This window comes from Dromiciops gliroides, chromosome 1 (genome assembly GCF_019393635.1).
Source record: "Dromiciops gliroides isolate mDroGli1 chromosome 1, mDroGli1.pri, whole genome shotgun sequence".
Lineage (NCBI taxonomy): Eukaryota > Metazoa > Chordata > Mammalia > Microbiotheria > Microbiotheriidae > Dromiciops > Dromiciops gliroides.
In genome coordinates, this window is record NC_057861.1 from 550,995,879 (window position 1) to 551,015,065 (window position 19,187).

At 38.6% G+C, this 19,187-nt stretch overlaps 1 protein-coding gene and 1 non-coding gene across 2 annotated transcripts in view; both read right to left on the reverse strand.

Moving 5' to 3' along the window:
• Positions 1 to 19,187, reverse strand: part of SUSD1 (sushi domain containing 1) — a 341,419-nt gene that overhangs the window by 111,010 nt on the left and 211,222 nt on the right. The window lies entirely within an intron of this gene.
• On the reverse strand, positions 10,979 to 11,081 carry LOC122737590. The gene has a single exon (XR_006354413.1). It is a non-coding gene; the product is annotated as a U6 spliceosomal RNA (small nuclear RNA).

Sequence of the window (19,187 nt, forward strand, 5' to 3'; positions counted from 1 at the left end):
GAAAGCTACTATCATCATAGCCAGAACTGTTGTCCATAATCTCTCAGATATAATGTTCATCTACAAAACCTCAAGCATAACATTTTAATTGATGCCACCATACCAAATACCTATATTCTTTGGGATAAATGAAATGAAGACCTCTTAAAATATAGAGAACAAGCAGATTACAGCAAAAATAAATGGGAACGGAAAAAGTATTTATCATCCCTCTTGTCCTCTTACTGGTGTAATAAGGATGCTTTCAATGACCCTGTAGATTCTGAGGACAAATTCTTCTTATTTTTATTATTATAACTACAAAATTATATGTCATGGACAGCTTGGTGGCACAGTGAATAGAATACTGGACCTGGAGACAGAAAAACTCATCTTTGTAAGTTCAAATCTGGCCTCAGACACTTACTAGCTGTGTGACTAAGCACAAGTCACTTAACCCTGTTTGCCTCAGTTTCCTCACCTGTAAAATGAGCAGCAGAAGGAAATAGCAAATCACTCCAGTATCTTTGCCAAGAAAACCACAAATGAGTTCATAAAGAGTCAGATACAACTGAAAAACAACTGAACAATAACAAATCATATATTATTATATTATGTTATTTTATTGTATTATATTATTATTTCATAATAATCCTTCTTATTTTGTTAAACTACAAAAAAGCAATTATTTTGTCCTCTTGTGCAATGTGTCAAGATCCCTTCAAATGAGGAGGTGGTGGTAGTAGTCCTGGTAGTAATAGTAGTCATTGTAGTAGCTGCAGTTAGTAGTAATCATGGTAGTAATTGTTTCATTGTTTGCACAGTGTGTTATACACACACACACACATTTAATTGAGATTGTTATAAAATGCAGGTATTATCTCCATTTTCAGAACTGGGATTTAAGCCCAGGTCTCCTCTGAAGCAGGGTGCTCTTTCTGTTGTACTATATTTCCCTTATAAAAGAATGTCTCACATTTGAATAGTGTTGTAAGACTGAAGAGGCTTCTCTAAGAGGCTAAATGATTGTACAGCTAGTGAATAAACAGTTTTAAGCCCAGTTCTCCTGACTTTACACATAGAGCTCTATCTTGCACTGCTTCCTCATTTATGTCTCCTATGATTCCTAGCTTCTTTCAAGGCTCACCTCACTACAACATGCTGCTGTCTTGTTGACTTAATTCAATTTCTTGGAAAATCTGTCTTAGAGGAGAAGAAACCATAGTTTTCATTCCTGATGTTTGGAAAATTCTTCTAATTTCCTCCCAATAGGTCTCCCTCTGCCACCAAGCCTTGCCAAAGAGCTACAGTCACCCGTCAGATTGTCAAAGATGACAAAAAACAAGAAAAGTAAATCATGGAGGCACGGTGAAAAGACAAACACACCAATGCATGTTTGGTGGGGTTATGAGCTGGGCCAGCATTAAGAGAGCCAGGATTAGGGATGGGATGGTCTCACATCCTAGCCTGTGACCACACCCTGATCAGACCACATTTGGGACAGTGGGTTCACATCTGGACATCACATTTTGGAAGAATAAGTTAAATAATGTCCTGAGGAAGGCACGAAGAATGGTAAAGTGCCTTATGACGACTGATTGATATAAATTAGAATGTTTAGTCTGGAGAAGAGAAGACTGAGGGTGGAGAAGAGAGAAAGAAAACGGAGATGATACCTGTCATTAAATACTTAGAAGGTTGCCAGATGGAAGAAGGAATTGAAGAATTGTCTTGGCCCCAAGGACAGAACTGGGAACAACAAGTGGAAGTCACAAAGAGACAAAATTGGGCTTGAAGCGGCGGGGGGGGGGGGGGGTCGTCATAATTAAAGAAGGGTTTCTTAACCTGGGGTCCATGGACCACCTCCCCTCCCACCAAGGGATCCAGATACATTTCGAGGAAGGAGGTCTTTCAACTTGGAAAGGACGTGTGTGTGTGTGTGTGTGTGTGTGTGTGTGTGTGTGTGTGTGTGTGTGTGTGTAGAAATATATATATATGTATGTGTATATGTATGTATTTGTGTATGTATTTAGGTATGTATATGTGTATATGTACATATAGAGAGAAATCTTTATTTTTCATTAACCTCTAACTGAAATTTAGTATTTCCTTTGACTATGAATTTAAAAGAAAATCATAGTGGGAAGTGTTTGCCAGATTGCCCAAAGGATCTGTGACGCAAAAAGATGAAGGACCCCTGAATTAGAGCTCTCCCACAATGGAACAGACAGTGGGCTTTCTTGCACTGCAGGTCTTTAAGCAAAGGCTGGTTGACCACTTGCCAGATATGTTATAGTGAGAATTCTTTTCCAGCTATAGGGTGGACCAGATATCAGCTCTTCTCTTCCAGCTCTGAAGTTCTGTGATGCCCCCTCCTATACTACCACCTCTCACCACTGCCACTCAGATGCAGTATTCCAGTGACTCTAGAAACACACTTCATGCCAGATCCAACACTGGGCTGCTCTGACTAACAAAGAGAAGGAATCATGGAACTAGACAAAAGTCATTTGTTTTCCAGTTGACTCAGCCAGGTCCTTCTTCCTGTGGTTTGGCCACCTGTGCTTAATCCATATGAGCCAAGGGTGCTAAGCTGATCAGTTCATTTGAATCCCTGAACAGTCCTTAGAAAACTGAGCAGAAGCATTTCCAGCACTTGCAACTGGTTCAGACTAGAAGAGTATAAATAGAAACATCAAGCCTTCCAGCCTGCAACTCCAGCTCCTCGGCTATCCTGCAAGTTACGAGGTGGCGGGTAGGGGTGGGGGGGCGGGCAGGGGGACACAAAGGGTACAAAAGAGAATACCAGCCTACCCTGTTGATGATGGCAGGAGCTAGAAAGAGCAAGAAAAGGATATGGTTAACTTTAATGAAGCAAAGTAGCTTGAAAGCAAGGAAGGCATTGAATTTAAGACCCCTTCCTGTCCCAGAAAGGAAGCCCCCTCCAAAGATTCAACATAGAGAATGAACCAGCTCATCAGAATTTACAAGGAAACAACACTAGTTAGCCAAGGCTTAAACCCCATACACCAGCATCTGCAAAGGCCATCAGTTCAGTTTCTATGAATGAAGGGCCACAGAACCTGAGCACTGAAAAGAACGTTAGAAATCATTTTGTCCAACATATACAATGAGGATCCAGAGTGCTGGGTCCCAAACTGAACTTATTTTGTCCCTGTGTGGTACATACATGAATATGCACATATCCTGGTCCTGCTCCAGAAAAAAGTCAAATTCTCCTAATATTCTCCACCCCTTCTCCCTATGCAAGAGCTAAAAATAGAGTTAAAATTCAGCCTGTGTTTGTAATGTGCTGGTCAGATTGCTCTTACCCTGAGACACCCTTGCAAGGGAAGATAATCCATGAATACAGAAGAGGCAACAAGTTATTTGGCATCTAGAGCCTTGATTCTTAAACTGTGGGTCACCACTTCATATGGTGTCACTTAATTGAATGTGGGAGTTGTGAAAAATTTGGCAACAGTAAAAGGTTATATATAAATATATTTTATACATCTATATACTTGGGCTCATGTAAAAGTTTCTCAGATGAAAAGGGGTCACAAGTGCAAAAAGTTTAAGAAGCCCTGGCCTAGAGCACTCTTCAGTTCTTTTTTTTTTTTTTTTTGGTGGGGCAATGAGGGTTAAGTGACCTGCCCAGGGTCACACAGCTAGTAAGTGTCAAGGGTCTGAGGCTGGATTTGAACTCAGGTCCTCCTGTATCCAGGGCCGCTGCTTTAGCTGGCCCCACTGTTCAGTCCTACTTCCACAACAAATATTATGTCCCTACCCTTCACTCTACTCACATGGCTATCACCCCTGTTCAGGCCATAAAAACCTCTCTATTTGTGTGTGTGTGTGGGGGAGGCAGAGCCAAGATGGTGGAGAGAAATCAGCAAGCTGCCTGAGCTCTCTTTCTGTTCCCTCAAAAAGAACATTAAATCAAGCCTCTGGACGGATTCTGAAACTACAGAACCTGCAAAGAGACAGAGAGACACAGTCTTCCAACCAGAGATAATTTAGAAGACTTCAGGAAAGGTCGGTCTGACTCGGGCAAAAGGGAGGTGCAGCACAGGGCAGCAGCCCAGTGCCGAGGGGGTCAGGGCAAGTCAGCAGGAAGCTGCGGACCACAGCCGAACAACTGAGGCCCCTGGACCCTGGCTCAAAAATCTGGTGGCCCAGCAGGACAGTAGAAAAAAACCTACCTGCACCAGCTGAGAGGGCAAGTTGCCAGCTGGAGGGCCACAAACAGGATAGGTGCAACTAGGCCCACTGATACTAGCGTGCTCAGACAGGAAGTACAGGGCAGGGGAACTGCACACACCATAAAGACCTCAGTGTAAAAAGCCTATGACATAGCACCTATACCCCAGCACAAGAAGCTCAAAACAGGGACCCTGGTGCCCCCAGAGCAGACCTCAACTTAAAAAATAAATAAATAAGCTGCAATAATGAGTAAGAAGCAAAAAAGAGCCCTCTCCATTGAGAGCTTCTGTATCAACAGGGAAGAGGCAAACACACACTCAGATGAGGACAATATCCTCAAACTGCCTACATGTGAAGCCTCATGAGGAAAGGTGAATTGGTCTCAAGAACAAAAAGCCTTCCTGGAAGAGCTCAAAAAGGATTTTTAAAATCAATTGAGAGAGGTAGAAGAAAACATGGGGAGAGAAATGAAAGCAAAACAAAAAAACTATGAAAAAAAGAATCAGCAGCTTGGAAAACGGAGCACAAAGATTGACTGCAGAAAACAATGCCTTAAAAAATTCATCTGGCCAAATGGAAAAAATGGTGCATAATTTCACTGAAGAAAACAATGCCTTAAAAAATTCATTTGGCCAAATGGAAAAAAAGGTGCATAATCTCACTGAAGAAAACAATGCCTTAAAAAATTCATCTGGCCAAATGGAAAAAAAAGGTGCATAATCTCACTGAAGAATACAATGCCTTAAAAAAATTCATCTGGCCAAAGAGAAAGGAAGGTGCATAATCTCATTGAAGAAAACAATGCCTTAAAAATTAAAATCGGACAGTTGGAAGATAAGGAATCCATGAGACACCAGGAATCAGTCAAGCAGAATCAAAAGAATGAAAAAATAGAAGAAAATGTGAAATATCTCATTGGAAAGACAACTGATCTGGAAAACAGATCCAGGAGAGACAATTTGAGAATCATTGAACTGCCTGAAAGCCATGATCAGAAAAAGAATCTAGACACCATATTCCAGGAAAGTATTAAGTTGAACTGCCCTGATATTATTGAATCAGAGGATAAAAATCATCATTGAAAGAATACACTGATCACCTCCTGAAAGAGACTCCAAAAGGAAAATTCCAAGGAATATTGTAGCCAAATTCCAGAATTATCAGGTGAAGCAGCCAGAAAGAAGCAATTTAAATATCATGGAGCGGGGCAGCTAGATGGCGCAGTGGATAGAGCACCGGCCCTAGAGTCAGGAGTACCTGAGTTCAAATCCGGCCTCAGACACTTAACACTTACTGGCTGTGTGACCCTGGGCAACTCACTTAACCCCAATTGCCTCACCAAAAAATAAATAAATAAATAAATATCATGGAGCCACAGTCAGGATTCCTCAGGACCTTGCAGCTTCAACATTAAAGGACCACAGGGCTTGGAATATGATATTCCGGGAGGCAAAGGAGCTTGGATTACAGCCAAGAATCTATTACCCAGCAAAACTGAGCATTCTCTTTCAGGGGAAAAGATGCACATTCAATGACATTGGGGACTTTCAATGTTTCCTGATGAAAAGACCAGAACTGAATAGAAAAATTGATCTTAACATACAAGACTCAAGAGAAGTTTAAAAAGGTAAACAGAGGGGGAAAAAAAGTTACTCAATTAGGTTAAATTGTTTACATCCCTACACAGGAAGATAATACTCATAACTCTTAAGAACTGTAAATCTATTTGGACAGAGAGAAGGACTTTACACAGAGGGTATAAATATAAATTTTTGTTGTGATGATACAAAGACAATTAAGGGGTTAAAAAGGGAGTCTATGGGGAGGAGAGGAAAGGGGAGGTGGAATGGAGTAATTACATCATATGAAGAGGTGGAAAAAAACCTATTACAATAGAGGGAAAGAAAGGAGGGGTGAATATTGTTTCTTTTTCTTTTTCTTTTTCTTTTTTAGTGAGGCAATTGGGGTTAAGTGACTTGCCCAGGGTCACACAGCTAGCAAGTGTTAAGTGTCTGAGGCCGGATTTGAACTCAGGTACTCCTGACTCCAGGGCCGGCGCTTTATCCACTGCACCACCTAGCTACCCTGGTGAATATTGTTTCAACCCTACTCTCATTAGATTTTATTCAAAGAGGGAATAACATATACATTCATTGGGATAAAGAAACTTAGCTCATTCTTTAGGGAAGTAAAAGGGGAAGGGAAAGGGGGGACTGATAAAAGGGAGGACAAAAGCAAGGGAGAAAAAGGGTAAAGAAAAGGGAGGGGGTGATAAAAGGGGAGGGCAGATTGGGGGAGGCAGGGGTAAGAAGCAAAACGACAGTGAGGAGGAATAGGGTGAAAGAAGGGGGGAAAAGTATAAAGGGGGTAAATAGAATGGAGGGGAATAGACAGTAATAATAACTGTGAATGTGAATGGGATGAACTCTGCTATAAAACGGAAGCTAATTGCAGAGTGGATTAAAAACCAGAATCCTACAATATGCTGTTTACAAGAAACACATTTGAAGCATAAAGATACATACAGAGTAAAGGTAAAAGGCTGGAGCAGAATATATTATGCTTCAGCTAAAGTAAAAAAAGCAGGGGTAGCAATCCTTATCTCAGACAAAGCACAGGCAAAAATAGATCTCATTAAAAGAGATAAGGAAGGAAACTACATCTTGCTAAAAGGTATGTTAGATAATGAAGTAATATCAATATTAAATATGTATGCACCAAGTGGTATAGCAACCAAATTCTTAGAGGAGAAGTTAAATGAGTTACAAGAGGATTTAGACAGTAATACTATACTAGTGGGAGAATCTGAATCTCCCCCTCTCAGAATTAGATAAATCTAGCCAAAAAATAAATAAGAAAGAAGTGAAAGAGGAGAATAGATTACTAGAAAAGTTAGCCATGATAGATGTCTAGAGAAAACTGAATGAGGATAGAAAGGAATATACCTTTTTCTCAGCAGTACATGGCACATTTTCAAAAATTGACCATGTATTAGGGCACAAAAACATCATAGTCAAATGTAGAAAGGCAGAAATAGTAAATGCATCCTTCTCAGATCATGATGCAATAAAAATTACATGTAAGAAAGAGCCATGGAAAAGTAGACTGAAAATCAATTGGAAACTACATAATTTCATTCTAAAGAATGAATGGGTCAAACAACAAATCATAGAAACAATAACTATATCCAAGAGAATGACAATAATGAGACAATATACCAAAATCTATGGGATGCAGCCAAAGCAGTGCTTAGGAAAAAATTTCTAGCTCTAAATGCTTACATGAATAAAAAAGAGAAAGAGGAGATCAATGAATTGGGCATGCAACTTAAAAAGCTAGAAAAAGAACAAATTAGAAATCCCCAATTAGATACTAAACTAGAGATCCTGAAAATTAAAGGAGAAATTAATAAGATTGAAAGCAAGAAAACTATGGAATTAATCAATAAAACTAAGAGCTGGTTTTATGAAAAAACCAATAAAATAGATAAAATATTGGTTAATTTGATTTAAAAAAAGAAAGAAGAAAAACAAATTACCAGTATCAAAAATGAAAGGGGGGATTTCACCACCAATGAAGTGGAAATTAAATCAATAATTAGGAATTATTTTGCCCAACTGTATGCTAATAAATTTGACAATCTAAATGAAATGGATGAATATTTACAAAATACAAAGTTCCCAGGTTAACTGAAGAGGAAATAAAATCCTTAAATAAGCCCATATTAGAAAAAGAAATTGAACAAGCCATTAATGAACTCCCTAAGAAAAAATCCCCAGGGCCAAGATGGGTTTACAGGTGAATTTTACCAAACATTTAAAGGACAATTAATTCCAATATTATACAAATTATTTGGATAAATAGGTGAAGAAGGAGTTCTACCAAATTCGTTTTATGATACAAATATGGTGGTGATACCAAAACCAGGCAAAGCAAAAACTGAGAAAGAAAATTATAGACCAATTTCCCTAATGAATATTAATGCTAAAATCTTAAATAAGATATTAGCAAGGAGATTACAGCAAGTGATCACCAGGATAATACACCATGACCAGGTGGGATTTATATCAGGAATGCAGGGCTGGTTCAACATTAGGAAAACTATTAACATAATCAACCACATCAATAAGAAAACCAGCCAAAATCATATGATTATCTCAATAGATGCAAAGAAAGCTTTTGACAAAATTCAGCACCCATTCCTAATAAAAACACTAGAGAGCTTAGGAATAGGTGGAGCTTTCCTTAAAATAATACATAGTATCTACCTAAAGCCATCAGCAAGCATTATATGCAATGGAGATAAATTAGAGGCCTTCCCAATAAGATCAGGGGTGAAACAGGGATGTCCATTATCACCCCTATTATTTAATATTGTACTAGAAATGTTAGCTTTAGCAATCAGAGAAGAAAAAGTAATTAAAGGAATTAGAATAGGCAAGGAGGAAACAAAAAAAAAACCTCTCTACTGGACAAAAGACTCCTAATTTGACTTAGCTTCTACTTTCTCAACTCTTTAATCCATTCTCCCCACAGCTGTCATAATAGTCTCTCTAAAATACAAGCAGTGACATGAATAGAATACTGAGCCTAGAGTCAGGAAGACCTAAGTTTAAATCCTACCTCAGATGCTTATTAGTTGTGTGACCCTGGGCAAGTCACTTCACCCTGTTTGCCTCAGTTTCCCCATGTGTAAAGTGAGTTGGAGAAGGTAATGACAAACCAGTCTAGTATCTCTCCCAAGAAAACCCCAAAGGGGTCATGAAGAGTCAGACATTACTGAAAACAACTAAACAACAACAAAATAAAAGTCACTGCCCATAGGCTAAAAGGCCAACTTTTCATTTTGGTAAGTACACCTTTCCCAATCTGCCTGCAATTTACCTTTGGATTCAGACAACCTGAGTTCAAATCCTAAATCTGCTACTTATTTACCTGTGTGACCCAGGCAAGTAATTTTTACCTTGTTAGGACTTAGTTTATTCATCTACAAAATGATGGGAACTAATTAAGTGATTCTTAAGGTCCCTTCCAACACCAAACCCCATGATCCTGTTTCCAATCTGATTACACATTATTTACCTTCACACACTCTATTTCCATCAAATTCTCTTGTCCTTTAGTTGTTTCCGTTGTGTCTGACTCTTTATGACCCCATTTGGGGTTTTCTTGGCAGACATCCTGTAGTGGTTCACCATTTCCTTCTTCAGTCCATTTTTCAGATGAGGAAACCAAGACAAACAGGGTGAAGTGATTTGCCCAGGTCACACTGTCGGTGAGTGCCCAAGGCTGGATTTGAACTCACAAAAATGAATCTTCTTGACTTTGGATCTGACACTAATTTATCTACTTGCTGTTCCCCAAACTCACTATCCCATTTCCCACCTCCATGCCTTTGAATAGGCTATCCTAGAAAGCATGCCCTCTCCATTTTTACCTCTTTAAATCTCTGGATTCCTTCAAGGCTCAGGTCAGGTGCTACCTGATACAAGGCTTTCATGAGTCTCCTTGGATTTATACTTTCTCCTTCCTCAAATAATTTTGTTTCTTCTTGTTTACAAGACATCCCTCTCACTCACTCTTCCCTCACCCCCATCCCCAGGAGAATATAAACTCCTACAGGGCAGGGGATGCTTTTCATTTTTGCCTTTGTGTCTCTGGGGTGCAAAACAAAGGTTTATGGGTACTTAAATAATGCTTGTTGCAATAGAATGGATCCAGGGTCAGGATCAGGATCTGGTCCTGCTACTACAACTAACTTGCTATATGAAATTCTGGGGCTTGGCGGCCCATCAGCAGAATGATGGGTTTGGATGAGATAACTGCAGTGATTCTTCTGAACTCAACATTCTTGATTCTATGACCCTTCAGAGGGTATCCTCAAATGTGACTGAACTAAAATAATTGATCGTAAGGGGAAAACATGCAATAGATGGCAGGTGGAGAGAAAGGGCCACGGGAAATGCCATACTGAAAAGAGTGTTGACACATTTTCCCCTTTACTTTTTGCTATTTCTGTTCATTGTTACCCTTCATCCCTCCCTCTCTCCGTTCCTCCCATATTCCCTTTATTCTTTCCTTCCTTTCACAAACATTGTCATCAAAGAGACTCTTGTTACTGTTGTTTTTTATTGGAACTGGGACTTCATTAACCTTGAGGACTCTCAGTGAGGAGTCTCTTCCTACAAGGCCAATCAGTTCATACTATACAGCTTACAGACACATTGTATCTATATCTATAACTAATTATCTCTATCGCTATCACTATATCTATCTACATCTACATCTATCTTTATCTCTGTATCTATCTACATATACCTCCACCTCCATTTACATCTACAACTACACCTATAGCTATCTATTATTTGTTTATTTAGTTCCATTCCCTCCTCCCAATAGAATATAAACCCTTAAAGGATAAGGATTGTTTCATTTTAATCTTTATATCCCCAATACCTGATAAAATTCATGGCATACAGCAGGTGTATAATAAATGTTTGTTGAGGGAACTGCTTGTATTGCACATGATATATTTGGATCAGAGTATCTTTTTTTTTTTAAGTGAGGCAATTGGGGTTAAGTGACTTGCCCAGGGTCACACAGCTAGTAAGTGTTAAGTGTCTGAGGCCGGATTTGAACTCAGGTACTCCTGACTCCAGGGCCGGTGCTCTATCCACTGTGCCACCTAGCTCCTCCGGATCAGAGTATCTTAAATATCATCCTTGTTTTCAAAAAGGGCAACTATTTTATTGATTCATAATCAGCTCATAAACTATACTACTCTATCACTTTCTGTTATACTTTATGCTTCACAAATTTGGGTGTCATACTTGTGCAGGGGCCATGCCAATCTTCTCTGTATTGTTCCAATTTTAGTATATGTGCTGCCAAAGCAAGGACTCTGCTATACTTTATGATAAGCCCACCCTCACTTAAATTCAATTTAGTACAAGTCATGACATTCGACCTGATGTCATGGTCCTCTTTGAGAAGGAAGGACAAACAACAAGAACTTGATGATGATGGTGATTGATGATGATGACAACACTCCCCTTATTAAATTACAAAAAGCAGTCACTTTTATCTATCTGTATAATGGTCCACAAAATATTAAGATATATGGAGAGAACATCCGGTAGAAACTTGTCCTGAGACTATTTTTATCTAAACCCCATCAAAACTGTATTTATATAGTGCCGTAAGGTTGACAAAGCACTTTACCGTTTGTTAACTCATTTGTTGCTTACAACAACCCTAGGAGGGAAGTGCTATTATTATCCCCATTTTATAGATGAAGAAACTGAGGCATGCAATGGTTAATTGACTTGCTAGGGAATATTTGAGGCAGGATTCAAATTCAGGTCTTCCAGATTCAAAGTCCTGCCCTCTGTCCCAGCTGGTAAGATTAAGGTAACAGTAATGATAATGGTGATGACGACAATGAGATGATGATGATAACAAAGCCCAACCTCAAAACTCATATTGTAGGAGCAGGGGTGGGATAACAGGAAAAGAAGGGAAAGACAGCCAAGTTGTCATATAGTGGGAACTCTTTGTGCCCTGTGCCTTCTACAGTGCCTGTGAAAGTGGCACTGAGATGCCAGTAAGATGGATCCTGATAATAACTCTGATTGGCTTAGGGTGGGGAGCATAGAATCACAACCTAACTCTACTCAGAACCATCCTAATGATCATCTTGACAATGGAGGATAGTGGAATGAGTAGTACTTTATTTTCTGATACCACAAAAAACCAGGAAATATATGAAAGACTGATAGGAACCAATTGAGTCCTGCTGGAGATGCTTCAGTGCCAATGGCACTGACCACCAAGGCAGGAAAAGTATATGTCTGCTGAAGATTTGAATGCCTGATGATGATGATGGATACATACTACATCATAACAAAACTGGAAAGTGAATAGTTGCTATCTCTGAGGTGGCTAAAATTCTAGCTAGACTGTCTAAAAATCTAATGAGTGGTCAACAATAAATTAGAAGCTTTAGCGAGAGTTTAAGACTTTTAAGCATTTGTTAAGGAGCATAAGAATTTGATGAGGAGAAAGAAAGAGGCCAAGGTGCCTTCATCTATCTATCCAAGGGAGCCAGCGTCTCTGCTCCACTCCACACGAGGTCCTGGAGAAAGAGAGTCCCTTGCCCCTTCTTTGTCCCAGAAGCCTCCCTTAAAAATGGAAACAGGGCCGTCCAAACACACATAAGCTAATTGGCTGGTAGCTTTGACCGACAGTACCCACGAGCAAATGTCACTTCCTGACACCAAGGCCACACGGCTTGTCCTCAGGCCAGAGCTCACAAAATGTTCCTCCCAGCAGGGGGTGTTATTCCAACTCTCACAAAACTGATCTCATCAGTTAAAGATAAGTACTTCATTCTCCTTTCTGTCAGTAATACCCCCAGCTCCAAGTTACACATCAATATGCTGTAGAGGAATGCAGGGAAATCACAAGAAAAAACTTGTTACCTAAACCCAATCATTTATCATAGAAATTTGCTTTGAGAATGTTCTCCCAGGTAATTGTTTCACTTTGACATCTAACTTCACTTACTGGATTCAATTTTACGCAAGTTAAATGTCCATTTTTATCTTTTATGATCGCCTCTGTCCCTTGTTTAGATAAGAATTCTCCTCCTATCCATAGTTTTTAGAATGTCTCTTCTTCTTAAATTTTCTACAATATGATCTTTTATATTTAGATGACATATCCACTTGGATATTGTGGTGGATGGCATAAAATGTTTGTTGAAACCCAATTTCTGCCAGGTTACATTCCAATTTTCCTGCTAGTTTTCATGAACTAGGGAGTCCTTATATCAGTAAGTAGTTGATACCCTTGGATTTACTGAGCTCTATTTTGTTATATTCCATTTGCTTCTGGACCTTATTAATCTTTTTTTTTTTTTTTTGCGGGGCAATGGGGGTTAAGTGACTTGCCCAGGGTCACACAGCTGGTAAGTGTCAAATGTCTGAGGCTGGATTTGAACTCAGGTACTCCTGAATCCAGGGCTGGTGCTTTATCCACTGCACCACCTAGCCGCCCCCTGGACCTTATTAATCTTATCTGTTTCACTGATCAACTTTTGTTTTAGTGATTTCTACTTTAAAGTATGATTTGAGATTTGGTACTTTAATGCTACTTTAAAAATTTCTTTCCTTTAAGATTCTAAACCCTTTATTTCTCCAAATGAATTTTGTTATAGTTTTGTCTATTTCTACATAAAATAACCACATGGAAGTTTAATTTATATGGCAAATTAATCTATAAATGAATTTAAGTTTTTATTAAATTACCACAGCTCAACCATGAGCATTTGACTATATAACCTATGATTATTTCTCCAATTACTTGTCTCTCTTTATTTCTGTAAAAGAGTAGTGTGAAAAATAAATCTAATATATGGAAAGTTAATTGGGTGACTCACCAAACTATTGGGGTCCTGGAAATAATGAGGTATCTCTAGGTTCAAAGCTCCCTCCCCTCCGAACTGCCCTTTTAGATATTTCTCTCAGGCCAATAAGAAAGGAGCCTTACAGCTTCTTTTCCACAAAAGGATCAGATTTTATTACTTGGGAACTAACTAAAGAACAAAGGTGAAATTAATAAAAATCAAAGCTAAAGAAGTAGGGAAGAAGAAATACAGATAAATTCTCCTAGCTCTAATCTAAGTCTATACAATCCCCAGCTCGTTTCCAATTAAGCTAATTCAAAGGAATTTGTGTTCACTCACCACATCTGGGACATCTGCAGTTGCTCGCACCACCGGAAAGGCAGATGAGAGAGAGAACTTAGCATTCCGCAAGCACCTCAGCCTCCCCTCAGGGAGCAATCAATCTTCCTCCCCCAAAAGGGGAGCTCCTTCAAAAACTGCCTATGGAGAGGTTTCTCCTTCTAACCTTGGTAGCATACGTTAACTTTAGGGTGGGCCAGGTGTGGCCCCTCCCAAATGAGTCAGCTAAAACTCCAATAATTTTTACCACATTCCCCTTTTTGTTTCTTTGAAAAACACATGTAGTTTGCTTGATGAAACAGCCAAAAATAACAGAATATAATACCCTATGCTAACAAACAATATGTTAATAATAATATAGAAAAGTGAGAAAGGAAAGTTTGTCCAGAGGGGTGGTCCCTCATGAACTGGCGCTTTGACACTGGCCTGCAGAGGGAGGGCCTCTGCAGAGAATACATGTTACAAATGGTGTATATAATAACAGAAGGGAAAAAAGAAAAACAACAAAATGAAACTGTTCATTTAAAGTCTTTGAGATCTTGTCTTCTTCAAGTGGTCATCAGGATAGACTGGACTCTGGTCTGGACTCTGGTTGTCTCTGGACTCACTTCTTGAGCTGTTGAACTGCTGGATTTTTACTAATCCTTAGCATAGTATTGTCAATGATCAAATTAAACAGTGAGAGTTACCAAAATATAACTCATACTCAAACTATATATAATATTACATTCCCTTCCTTTATATAATACAGGGTTGAGGTAGTTATTCAATCTGTAACACTTCTTACTACCATGTGTCTGGATCAAAGCCAAATTTAGTAATGTGTCCATGACACCTGAAAATGTTATGGAAAGGTTACTATACTACATCTCATGGTTCTGAGACATCCACCTGTGGCCTAGTACAGTAGTTAATATATAGGTATATAAATCTTCAATGTGTCATAGTAGGTTCACTCCCAGGTATTTTATATTCTGTAATGATTTTGAATGATGCCTATTTTTTCTATCTCTTCCTGATGAGTTTTATTGGTGACACAGGGAAAGGTTAATTATTTTCATGTGATTATTTTAAAACCTGATACTTTACTGAATGTATTATTTCAATTCATTTTTAAATTGAATCTGTAGGGTTCTCTAAGTAAATCATACCATTTGCAAAAAGTGATCATTTTATTTCTTCTTTGACTATTCTTATTCTGTCAGCTATTTTATTATTTTTATTACTTTTCTTAGCATTTCTGACCTATGTAAATAAGAGGGTTAACATTGGAGATTCTTGCCTTACCTCTGATATAATTGGAAAGGCTGCTAGTGTTCCTTTATTATAGATAATACTAACTCTTAGTTGATATTATTGACATTATTTGCTATTTTAAGGAAAGGTCTATTTATCCTATCATTGCAGTGAGGAAAAAAATGGTTAATATATCAGATTACCTGCTGTCTAAGGGAGGGGGTAGGGAGGTGAGGGAGGGAGAAAAATCTGAAATTGTAAAGCTTGTATAAACAAAAGTTGAGAACTATCTTTACATGTAACAGAAAAAAATAAAATACTTTATTAATTTTAAAAAATGGTTAAGAATATCAAGGGAATAAATTTTTAAAAGAGTGGGGGAGGAAGGCAGCCTTGTAGTACCAGATGTCAAACTATATTACAAAGCAGTAATCATTGGAACATTTTAGTACTGGATAAGAAATAGAGTGGTTGATTAATGGAACAGATTAGGTACACAATATGCAAAAATAAATCTAGTGTTTGATAAATCAGTAAGCTAGTATTTGATAAATCCAAAGATTCAAACTTTAGGGGGAAGAACTCACTATTTGACAAAAGATGCTGAGAGCTGTCAAGTAGTTTGGCAGAAACTTGTCACAGACGAGTATCTCACAACATACACCAAGACAGATGCAAAATGGGTATATGATTTAAACACAGAGATTAATACCATAAGCAAATTAGAGAAGAATGGAAGAAATTACCTGTTAGATAAGAAAAGAATGCATAATCAAGCAAGAGATAAAGAGATTCATGAAAGGTAAAATGGATAATTTTGATTACACAAAATTTTAAAAGTTTTGCACAAACAAAACCAAATGTAGCCAAAGTTAGAATGAAAGCAAGAAACCAGGTAAAAATTTTGTAGCACATTTCTCTGATAAAGGTCTCATTTCTCAAATATATAAAGAACTGTGACAAATTTATAAAATTAAGAGTCATTCCTTAACTGATAAATGGTCAAAGGATATAAACAGACAATTTTCAGAGGAAGAAATCAAAGTTTTAAATAATCATATAAAATGCTCTAAATCATTAATAATTAGAGAGATGTAAATTAAAATAACTCTTTACACCCATCAGATTAGCTAAGATGTCAGAAAAGGAAATGACAAATGCTGGAGGGGATGTGGCAAAATAGGTATACTAATGCCCAGCTGGTAGAACTATAAACTAGTCCGACTATTCCGGAAAACAATTTGGAACTATGGCCAAAGAGGTATAAAATTATACAAACCCTTTGGCCCATAAATACTTTTACTATATTTATAACCCAAAGCAAAGAGATGAAAGAAAAAGGAAAAAGACTTATATACAGAAAAATATTTAAAGGAGCTCTTTTTGTGGTGGCAAAGAGTTGGAGGTTGAAGAGACACCTATCAATTGGGAAGTGACTGAACAAACTGTGGTAATTGAAAGCGATGGAATACTATTGTGCTATAAGAAATGATGATGGGGAGTGGGGCAGAGCCAAGATGGTGGACGAAAGGCTGTAACTTTGGGAGCTCCCCATGATCTGTCCACATACCTCCAAATAATGCCATGAGACAATTCCCGGAGTAGCAGAACCCAAAAAAGAACAGTGAGATCATTTTCCAGTCAAATATGGCTTAAAAGTGTGTTAGGGAAGGTCTACTATACTGGACTGAGAGGGGAGTACAGCCATTCTGTGCAGACCCAGCCCCAAGCAGGCCACACCTCTAGAGCCTCAGAAGCATCAGAGTCAGCAGCTACTTCTAGAACTCAGCTCATGGACCAGTGAGGGGGTCCAGTGGTTGATCAGAGGGGAGCTGAGACAGAGTGTTGTTCTGTTACCCAGGAAGCTGACTAGAGTGGCAGCAACCCAGTGGGGGAGGGGCATAAGCATGCCAAGCTTGCAACCACAGAGAATCAGATTTCTGTTTCCAGGTTAAAGAGTAAGCAGGCCCGTGGTTACTTACAGGCCAGGAGAGCTACGAATGAGCCTCTCCTTAAATCATACCACTTGGGATCCCCTGAAGCTTGGGACAGTTCATCCTGGAAGCAATGCCCCACTTTAAGAAGGAAGTAAGGGCCAGGAGATAGGCTGGGATAATGATCAGGTGAAAAAATGTGGATCACAAAAAGTTTCTTTGGGGACAAGGTAGATCAAAATACACCCTCAGAAGAAGATGGCAAAGTCAAAGCTCCTACATCCAAAACTTCCAAGAAAAATGTGAATTGGTCTCATAGAAGCACTCAAAAAGCACTTTGAAGATAAAGTAAGAGAGGTAGAGAGAAAAGTAAGAGAGTAGAGGAAAAAATGGAAAGAGAAATGAGAGTGATGCAGGAGGGTCATGAAAAAAAAGTCAGCAGCTTGAAAAGTCAAATTGGCCAAAAAGAAAAGGAGGTACAAAAGTTCTCTGAAGAAAATCATTGCTTAAGAATTAGGATTGAGCAAATAGAAGCTGATGACTTTATGAGAAACCAAGACACAATAAAGCAAATCCAAATGAATAAAAAAGAGAGAGCAATGTGAAATATCTCCTTGGAAAACAATCTGACCTGGAAAATAGATCCGGGAGAGAAAATTTGAAAATTATTGGACTACCTGAAAATCATGATCAAAAAAAGAGCTTAGACATCATCTTCCAAGAAATTGTCAGGGAAAATTTCCCTGATATTCTAGAAGCAGAAGGTAAAATAGAAATTGAAAGAATACACTGATCACCTCCTGAAAGAGATCCCAAAAGGAAAACCTACAGGAATATTATAGCCAAATTCCAGAGATCCCAGGTCAAGGAGAAAACACATTGAAAGCAGCTGGAAAGAAATAATTCAAGTATTTTGAGCTAGTCAGGATAACACAAGATCTAGCAGCTTCTACATTAAAGGATCAGAGGGCATGGAATATTATATCTTAGAGGGCAAAGGAACTGGGATTACAACCAAGAATCACCTACCCAGCAAAACTGTGTATAATCTTTTGGAGGGAAAATATGGGACTTCAATGAAAAAGAGGACTTTCAAGCATCCATGATGAAAAGACCTGAGTTGAATAGAAACTTTGACTTTCAAATACAAAACCCTAGAGAAGCATAAAAAGGTAAACAGGAAAAAGGAATCATGAGGGATGTTGAAAGATTAAACTATTTATATTCCTACATGGGAAAATAATACTTCTAGCTCATAAGAACTTTCTCAGTATTAGGGCAGCTGAATGAAGTATACTTAGAGGGCACAGGTGTGAGTTGACTATGAAGGGATGACATCTCTAAAGCATTTATTTTTGTTTTCCCCCCTTTTGTGGGGCAGTCAGGGTGGGCTGGCTTGTGTCTAGGGCTGGATTTGGGCTCTGGGTCTCCTGGGTCTAGGGCTAGTACTTTGTCCACTGTGTCACCTAGCTGCCCCATGATGAGATTTTTATAATAAAGTTAAGGGGTTATAGGAATACACTGGAAGAAAGGGAAAGGGAGAGGTGGAATGCGGTAAAGTAGCTCACATAAAAGAAATAAGAAAAAGCTTATGGAGTGGAGGGGAAGATGGGGAAGGAGCAGGGGAGTGAGTGAGCCTTACTCTCATCAGAACTGGCTCAAAGAGGGAATAACATATATACTCAAATGAATATAGTAATATACCTTACCCTGTGGGAAAGTGGGAGGGGAAGGGGATAAGGGGGGAAAGGTGAAGGAAGGGAGGGCAGATTGGGGGAGGGGCAGTAAAATGCAAAAAGCTTTTGAGGAGGGATAGGATGAAAGAAGATAGATAATAGAGTAAATATCAAGAGGAGGGAATAAGATGGAGGGTAATATAGTTATCAATAGTAACTATGAAAGAAATGATGAGCAGGATGCTATCAGAAGGACTTCTGAAAAATGCAATCCATCTCCAGAGAAAGAACTTATTGAAGCATAGTTTTTTTTTGTCAGTTCCTCTTCCTAAAGTTATTTTGTCTGTTTTCTTTCATGACCTGACTAATGTGGAGGAGATGTTTTGCATGACTGCACATGTATAACTTAAA